The sequence below is a fragment of the Eublepharis macularius genome, chromosome 1 (genome assembly GCF_028583425.1).
Source record: "Eublepharis macularius isolate TG4126 chromosome 1, MPM_Emac_v1.0, whole genome shotgun sequence".
NCBI lineage: Eukaryota > Metazoa > Chordata > Lepidosauria > Squamata > Eublepharidae > Eublepharis > Eublepharis macularius.
Genome location: NC_072790.1, coordinates 196092310 through 196101828, shown reverse-complemented (window position 1 = coordinate 196101828; position 9519 = coordinate 196092310).

Here is a 9519-nt window from a genome sequence, read left to right as displayed (position 1 = left end):
ACTGCTGAGACCCTTCCTAGTTTCCGAGATCTGATGAGATCAGGCCAGCTATGCAACAAATAAAAAATGGTTAGGGTTGGAGCCAAACATTGCTCTTCTGTTATTTCTGTAAGAGAAAGGCTTAAAGGTCCCATGGTAAACTTGAGCAGTATAAACTGACAATTTAGGAGAAAACACTGAAGAAAATAAATAAGAACAGACTATTTAAAGGTACTCATTAAAGGACTGGTATGCTTCCGCTCAAGCAAAAATGAACCTGAATACACTATTCCAGGTTAGTAGAGTCAGTGGCATTTTTGCAGACCAGCTTCAGGAACATGAAATGGTAACCCTTACGTTATAGCAGAGCTCCACCTAGTGCTTAGTTCCTGTGGAAAGTGTAATTAAATTTCAGCACATCTGTAAGGTGTTTTTTTAAAAAAATTAAAGCCTGCTTTTAAAGTTCTTATTCATTTCATATTGTGGTACCCTGCTTGCAAACTGGCTCATTTAACATGCAACCATGGCTTTTAGCTAGCACATCACAGTAGAAATAAAAAGGTAAGAGGCTATTTTGTCAAAGGGATAAGTCTGGCACATTGATTATTATATTCTGCCTTTCATTCCGGTCCAAGCACAGAAGTCTTGGAGCTCTTTTTCTTCCTTGTGCTTTATGCTGCTAAAAATCCCATGAGTTATGTCAGATTAGGAGACAACAACTTGCCTAAGATTACCTTATGAGTTTTGCAAGCAATGTGAGTTGAACCCCAGTCCCTATAGAAGACCCTGCTGGGATGGATGAGCTGCCATACAAATCCATGCAGGGACAGATTGTCTTTCAAGTATGATGTTCCCATTCATGAAAGAAGAAATGGACCTGGCTTGTATAACAGAGACATGGTTGGAAGAAAACTATGTGGTGTGTCCATCAGTTAGCAAGTTCAGTTTAAGTTATTGGGTATCACACATATAAAGCCCTTCATGGTCTTCATCCCTTGTATCTGCAGGACTGCCTCTCTCCCTATGCTCTGTCATTACAAGTTCGCTGATCTGAGCAGGGCTTTCTGCATGTGCCAGCCACCCTGCAAATGGGCAAAATCAACAGCTGCCTGTATATGTGCATTCTCTATTGTGGCCCCCGCTTTATGGAATGATGTGTTTGGCAAATTCAGGAAGGGTCTCACTCTCCTTAATTGTTCAAGAGAGCTTTTTTGCACAGATAATAGGGTTGTACTATAATAAAAGGGTTCAAAAAAATGCTTTGGTAAAGGGATTAGAACAGGGGACTATAGTGCTATGACTTTTCTGTTCTGTGAATATGCCCCTACTGTATCGTTTGACATGTCATGTTTAAATGCTTATGCTTTGCTATCAGGAGTATTTCAGCTCTGTTTCAAATTTTTAGTTGGCTCCAAATTTCTACAGACAAATTCCTATTACACTGTTTATTGGATGTCCCATCCTGTTAATTGTATTTGACTTATACTATGTAATCTGCCTTGAGTTGGTGAGAAAGGAGGACTATAAATAATATAAACAAATAAATAATAAGCATCTTGAATTGAACTTGGATAGAAATAAGCAGCTGGTGTTGAGACTTGAAAATGTGCATGAAATGTTTAGCCCCAGAAAGTAGCTGAACTGCTGCTTTCTGGACAAGTTGCATTTGTTTACAATGGCCATCCCAGACAGGGTATTACACTAGTCTACTTTTGAGTTTACTGGACACGGATGAGTGTGGCTAGATTAGCTGAAGGTAAAATTCCATATAATATGTTTTTTCTACCATATTATATAAACAGTTTCCATCATGTCCAGCATAATTCCAAAGATCTTAAATGTGTCTGTGCTTTATCAATCTTAATCTTACCTAGATTTAGTTATGGCTTGTTCTCCATCAGCCATTTCACTGCAGAATCCAAGCACTAGCCTCAGACAGAGATGGCAGCTTCTGGAGGCTTGTATATAAAGCTAAGTGAACTCAGCATGTTGAGGACTAAACATGAGCATGGACTGGGAAAAAACCAAGGACTATTGGTCCATGATCTGTCACGTTTCATGGACCACAGACCACAAACTTTTCACAAATCTGCCCCATTTGCGAACAGGTTTGTCGGACCATGATCTGTCACTTCTTGGTGCCCTAGGACCACCTCATTAGCACTCAGAGATGCCAAACTCACAGCAAGTCTTCAGAAGACTCTCCTCCAGCCACCCTCCAAGTTTGGCCAAGATTGCATTTCGGAGGTCTGAGTTACAGAATCCCAAAGCGGCCATCCCCAGGAAACTTCCAGTAGATAGAATAGGAGCCACAGACTCCAATTGATTTGCATTGGCTTGCAGCAATTGGTAGAGCCCTAGACTAGCCCAGCACCCCACAATCAAATAAGAATTGAAAGGGGAAAAAATGAGACAGAAAAGTGAGCCCTTAAGGAGCCCAATAAACTTGGTCCCAGAGCCTTCCTGCAGCCCTGAGACTGGGTTGGGGCAGAGCCCTAGGCTAGCCCACCACTCCACAAGCAAATAAGAATTGAAATTTAAAAAATGAAACAGAAGAATGAGCCCTCAGCTGAGGAAACCCAATAAGCTTTCTCTCAGATCCTTACTGCAGCACAAATCCCAAGCCTCCCTCTCACACAATCCAAAAAAAAAACTCCTGCAACAAGCAGTTCCTCCCTCAGTAACCAGCTGGAAAGTGAAACCATGACTCAGCACTGGGTGTTATATATATACTGCTTGCTCTCATAGAGAATAATGGTAGCTCTCTGGTTGGCAGCCAGTGCTGCCTATCAAGGTTTTCAGGGCTAAGATTGGTGTGTTCCAAAAGCAGCAGGAAGTCTGCAGGCAACTCCCCTACATTGCATAGGGAATTGATAGCTCAATACCAAGATGTCTGATTTCATGGACCAATGGACTGACGGACCGGCCCAAAAGTCATCGAGTCCGTGAAAAATGTGCGTCCCATGACTCACCTGTTTGCAAACACCGAACCGGACCTGTCCATGTCAAATTTTGGTCCATTCTTTGGTCTGTGCCCACCTCAATTGAGGACATCCAACTTCAAAGCTTCAGATGATATCATTCAATGGTCTTAGAGTCTCATTTTTACCATGTCCAGTGCCATCCTTCCCAGTCTGGCACCTATGATGCTGAACTTTCCTTCTTACTTTCCGAACTTTATTTACTTTCCTTATGTTCTCCCATGCTATTTGGAATATCATCAGCAAGAATAGTGGAGAAGGACCTCCCATGTATAATGACTTCAGGACAGGCTGTAGAGTCTCATTTATCACCCATATTTACACATTAAGGAAATCATACCAATAGTGCCTAATAGAAATCTGGGCTCCTTTGTTTAGTATATGGTGGAAAATTACCTACAGTAGTTTACGGAATGTATACAGGTCACCATTCCTGTCTTTGCTTACATTTTCCTCATGGGTTTTTTGTTAATCTTTGCCTCGGTACCTATTCCTTTTACGTTATATATTATCTTGACTAAGCCTTGTGTTAGATTTTAAGAAGTTGAGAGAGTCTTTTACTCTGGCTTAGTGAATGGGAAAATGTACTGTAGGTTGGTCTTGTTGCTGCTCTGTTATTGTAGTGTGGTTATTGGTCATTGCTTTCAGTATTATTCCTATAGATGGTTATCTTGCATTAGTAAATATTTTTATACCAGAAGCTCATGATTTGTCAAAGTGGTTCCATTAAAGTTGGTCCGATGATGTTACTTGACCAATAGAAAATTGCAACTTGAGAGAGTTATTAGATCTTTCTCTCCTCTATAAGTGGTGTTTTATCCCTGACAACCAGTGACAGCTATTTCACAGGATTCTGGTATACACAAGAAAGGCCCTGGTATAAATATTACTCTGGTGGTGTTGTGTAGGTTTGCACTTTGGACATGCTCATAGAGACACCTCTAGAGGCCAGGGAACAACCTCGGGTAGCCATTCAGGTAACAACCTGCTGGATAAATCCCAAGCTACAGATCCCAGTAACCAACAATAATATTTTGAAACCAGACTGTTAGAAAGGAAATGATGTAAGCACTCACTACTGATATGTGAAGCTACTTCAACAGCACTACATGGTCACTTCTATAAAAAAAAAAAAAGCTAAAAAATTAAAAAGAATGCACTCTTTTTATCAATCTATGCAGGTCACCTACCAGAGCACTCAACACTTTTCTATCCCATGATGTAGCCTAAAGCCAGACGGAACGGGGTCAAGGGAAGATGAGTCATCCAGAAAACCTATACTACTGTGATAACATATGAATGAAGGAGCCATATGAGCATCGTAAATGAACATTGGCTTTTATAACCAGATTGTTCCAATAAAACTAGTTTTTGTGCACTGATTACTTCTCAGCATCTTTGTGGCTGCATTCTGATGTCGCAAATAAATTGCAACATGTTTTTTGTTGAGAGCAAGTCAGAAATTCAGTGTTCCTTCTCTCTTCCAAATTCCTCCCACATATAGCATTAAATGGAAGATTCCTTCACATAAAAAGTCCACAATCCATCTGCAATTTGTTATGTCATATCATATTGGGTGCTTTAACAATCAGCAATTGATTTCTCATCTATAAACCATAATTAAACCAAGCCTTAGAATCCAAGGGTATAGGCAAGCAACCAACTGCAGTTTGTTAATGCCCCCAATTTGTACAACACAACAACTTGCTATTAAACTGAAGACTTCCTAAACCAGAAAGCCTCAATCTCAGCCTAGCACATTAACCAGAAAAGAAATACTGTTGACCGAAGGCTCATCACAAAGAAACAGGTTGGTTTCATGATATCTGAATGAAGATGGGGTATCCATGAAGTATGCTATGTATTAGCAACTTTTAATAAGATAAAATGGATTTTTTGTCACTGATTTGTTCCACAAGTACATATAAAAATCAATGAGAAATTACTGGAGCAAAACAGAGATTAATTTAGAATGCTGATGCTGTGCTTTGCTATTGCAAGAAAATCTCTTTTGATTATTGCATTTGAAATATTTTAGGCTTTCGGGCCGTGCTCAGCTGTAAAGTATTTTACTTTTTGGCAGCTTGAGATCTTGCTCCGAAAGCACATGTGAAATGCATTCCAGGGTAATCTTTGGGAAAAACGGGCCAGATGGTAGCAGTCAGATGTGACCCAATTCTTTAAGCTTGCACATTTCAAACAAGGGACCCTAGAAGTCTTGTGCTATTCACTCATTCAGCACATAAATACACATTGTTCCAGAACTGGTAAAACCACTGATTTTTAAGGTCATGGCACAGGAAAAAAGCACCAGGCGATTTGCCTTTGAGCTTAAAAGGTCCCACAAATAACAGCTGTATATGAAAGCCATCATGTAATCCCCAAACAGTTTGCAATCCACTTCCTGAAACAGAAGGATCAAGGGGATGGCCATCAATCTTCCAGCGGAGGCAAAGAGGAGGAAAGCAAATACTTGCTTGGGGCTTTATTGGAAAAGGAAGCACTTTTTTGTTTTAAAGGAGGCTTTGATGACAACCGACTTGAGCTGTCATAAAAATAGAGGAACTCTTTCCCAACAGTATTGGGATGCTCTATGGTTGATATTTCCATTGTATTATTTTTGTAAGACTTCCTGGTCTGTTGGAAATGTTGCAATTTCTGATTTTAGTCTGGGTTAAAAAGTTAGCATTCTTAACAAGATTTAAAGACCCTGTCTTGAATATATTAAATTAAATGAAAGTATGCATTTTGTAATTTAGGCACATTTAACAATATTATTGTGAGGTCATAGATCCAGAGGAGTTAGCCGTGTTAGTCTGTAGTAGCAAAATCAAAAAGAGTCCAGTAGCACCTTTAAGACTAACCAATTTTATTATAGCATAAGCTTTCGAGAATCAAGTTCTCTTCATCAGATGCCTGCATCTGATGAAGAGAACTTGATTCTCGAAAGCTTATGCTATAATAAAATTGGTTAGTCTTAAAGGTGCTACTGGACTCTTTTTAGTATTGTGAGGAGCACTCAAGATAAAGTCTTACATCAGAAATGGTTAGACATTTTATGGGAAAATAGAATTGCCACAATTTTTCTTGGTCTTTCAGCAGCTGCATCTTTTAGCACATGATAATATTTAGTTCCATGCTAGCTAGAGCCATAGGTGGAAACTTCAGGAGGGCTGAGGGGCTCAGCCCCCACCCCCACCCCAGGCAATCAGGGACACATGAAGGACTCAGTTATACAATGGCAGCTGAAGCACAGGACTGCCCACCCTTCCTGTTATATCATATTACAATTTTGATGATTCTTTAGTTCTTTGTTCCTGTTTGTTAATATATATTTGTGTTTATTAAGAATGTATATATGTATGTGTGTATATATGTATGTGTGTATGTATGTATGTATTTCAAATTTGTATTCTGCCCTCCCCACAAGCGGGCTCAGGGCGGATAATAACATATTAAAAATACAATTAATAATTATAATAAAAAGGAGTCACAGTTTATATAAACAATTAACAAATAAATGTTACAGAATAATTAAGAGATTCTGAAAGAAGATATATGATTCTGAAAATTAAGCTTCTGGAAGGATTTATGCACTAGCAACAATATATGTCCCAAACATTGTAAGAGAAAAATTTTATGAAAATGTTTTCCAGTCCATTTTAGATTTTCAAGAAGGAGAGATAATGATCTTTGGAGTCATGAATGGGGTAATGGATCTAAAAAAAGATAAGTGGAAAAAAATGAAAGAAGGCAAACTTCCCAAAAAAGTGTGTTTAATTATATGAAAATGTTACAATTGGAAGATGCTTGGATCTGAATACTAGAGACTTTCTTTTCTGAGAGACACCAAACATATTCAAGGATTGATATGTGCTGAATATCAAAAACCATAGTTATTAATCTAGAGAGTTCAAAGATACAACCAAACCCTTTTCAGATCACAATCAGTTAGTAGTTACCAAGTAATAAAACAGAGGCAGAAGGGGAAGATGGAGATTAAATTATAATCTTTTATTACACAAATACATAGTAAACATAGTTGCTATTATCATATAATTTTTACCATTTACAATATCATTGTTTATTATATATTTACTCTAACATCTAATGTGTACTTGCCAGAATATTCAGACTACATCCAAAATTCCTTTTTATTTTATTTCAAAATATAGTAATATATATATTATTTGAAAATGTGTTTGTACTCACTTATAGGATTTGAATTTAGCTTAACCTATAAGGAGATAACTCAAGTAGAATCTTCAAAATTGAGAATTAAAACAGAGGAGGAGTTGTCTTCATGTTACAGTTGGTTTCAATATAGGCAGATCAGAGATCTTTACAATTCGGATTGTTTGAAAGGAGGAATAAGAACGGAGAACTCAGAACTAGAAGAGGTAATTTTTCAAGAAGGTAAAAAGGAAATCTCAAGGATTTATAAAGTACTTTTAAATGGTTTACAGAAGATGAGACAGTAAAAGTACAGATGGTGAAGTGGGCTATAAATTTTAATAAAGAAATAACAATGGAGGCGTGGGAATATTTGTGGGAAACGACTCTGAAGACTACGGCTTGTACAAGTATTAAAGAGAATGTCTACAAAATGATTTATCGTTGGTATTTGACACCAAAGAAAATTGCATTAGGAAATATTAACATGTCAAATAAATGCTGGAAATGTAAAAAACATGAAGGATCACTATATCATATGTGGTGGACTTGTGAGGTAGCGAAGCAATACTGGGGAGATATAATTGAAGTAATTAATGAGGTTTTGCAAACCCAAATAAATAAGAACCCAGAATTGTTGCTACTGAACTTGGGAATGGAAGGTATTCCAACACAGTATAGAACATTGTCATTTTACATGATTACAGCAGTGAGACTCTTGTATGCGCAGAAGTGGAAAGTACAAGAAATACCAACTATAGAAGATTGGATGTATAAATTGTTGTACATGGCTGAGATGGATAAAATGACCAGAAAACTTGATCCAGATCTTGATCCAGGACAGTATAATGCAGACTGGGAGAAATTGAAACAATATTTAGAAAAAAAATGGGACGTGAAAGGAGCACTGTGGCAGTTCGAGAATTATTGAAATGTAACAGAAGAGAGAAGTGACTTTACCGAGGGGGGAATTTAATTATAAAAATCTAAGCTATTAATGGAGTTATGATAAAATCAAAAACTATAGAGTACTAAATAATGGATGTTTCACTATGGATATATAAGATTAAGATAGTTAGATATTATTTACAATATATAGTTTAAGTAAAGTGTATGTAAGAGATATTTGAGTATAACAATTACCTTATAGATTTACAAGAAGCCTAGAACAAAAATAGTAAAAGACGGATGAGTAATAGAGTATTAGAGTCTAAGCTAATATTAGAGTTAGGATGATGGTGGAGATGGCAAAGAACTTTGATGGCGAAGAACATAGGTGACTGGAAAGTAAAATGAATACAATGTTATATCTTTTAATATCTTGATTGCTAATATATATTATTATGCCAGTATTATTTTATGTAGGATATGTGGTTTAATTGAGGCATCCAAAGGGAAATTTATATTATAGAGTATTTTTAGTAGAGATTAAATAAGTTTAGAGAAAAGAGTATTAAATGTGTGTATAATAGGATATATGAGATATTACGTAATTAAATAATAAGATAGACTTAGGGTTGGAAAACTGTTGGAAGTCCACAAAAAGGGGGGAGGAAAGGGAGAGGGTTAGAAAAAGATCTATAAGGGGGTAATGTATGTTTTGAATAATACTATAATCTAATCCAATAAAAAATTTTGAAAAAAAAAACTTATAGGATTTGAGTTTGAAGTAAGAAGAAGATTGATGTATTGTCGAAGGCTTTCACGGCCGGAGAACGATGGTTGTTGGGGGTTTTCCGGGCTGTATTGCCGTGGTCTTGGCATTGTAGTTCCTGACGTTTCGCCAGCAGCTGTGGCTGGCATCTTCAGAGGTGTAGCACCAAAAGACAGAGATCTCTCAGTGTCGAGAGATCACACTGAGAGATCTCTGTCTTTTGGTGCTACACCTCTGAAGATGCCAGCCACAGCTGCTGGCGAAACGTCAGGAACTACAATGCCAAGACCACGGCAATACAGCCCGGAAAACCCCCAACAACCATCAAGAAGAAGATTGTTACTACTCTGAACTCTGTACATTGCTCAGAAATTGAGTGCACAGCAATTGTTTTGTATTCTGCCCTGGCTCAAAGACTTCAACCATAATTTAGTAAAGTAAATGCCATAAAGGGCAGCTCAATCCTAATCCCCAAGACAACGTCATCACGTGTGTGTTGATGTAAATGGGGTGCTGCTCCATGGCTCCCTATGAACTTCTTCAGGAGAGTCCCGCCGGTGTCTGAGCGCGACAAGGTGAGGTGTGGCCACTGCCAGAAGTGCCCACCCGCCATTCCCCTGACAACCCCACTCACACCAGCCAATGGCCACACCCCTCCCCAGGCATGCAGGTGAGGGGCAAGCAGCAGCACAGCCAATGGGAAGGCGGTGATGCCCGCTGCTGCCAATAGAC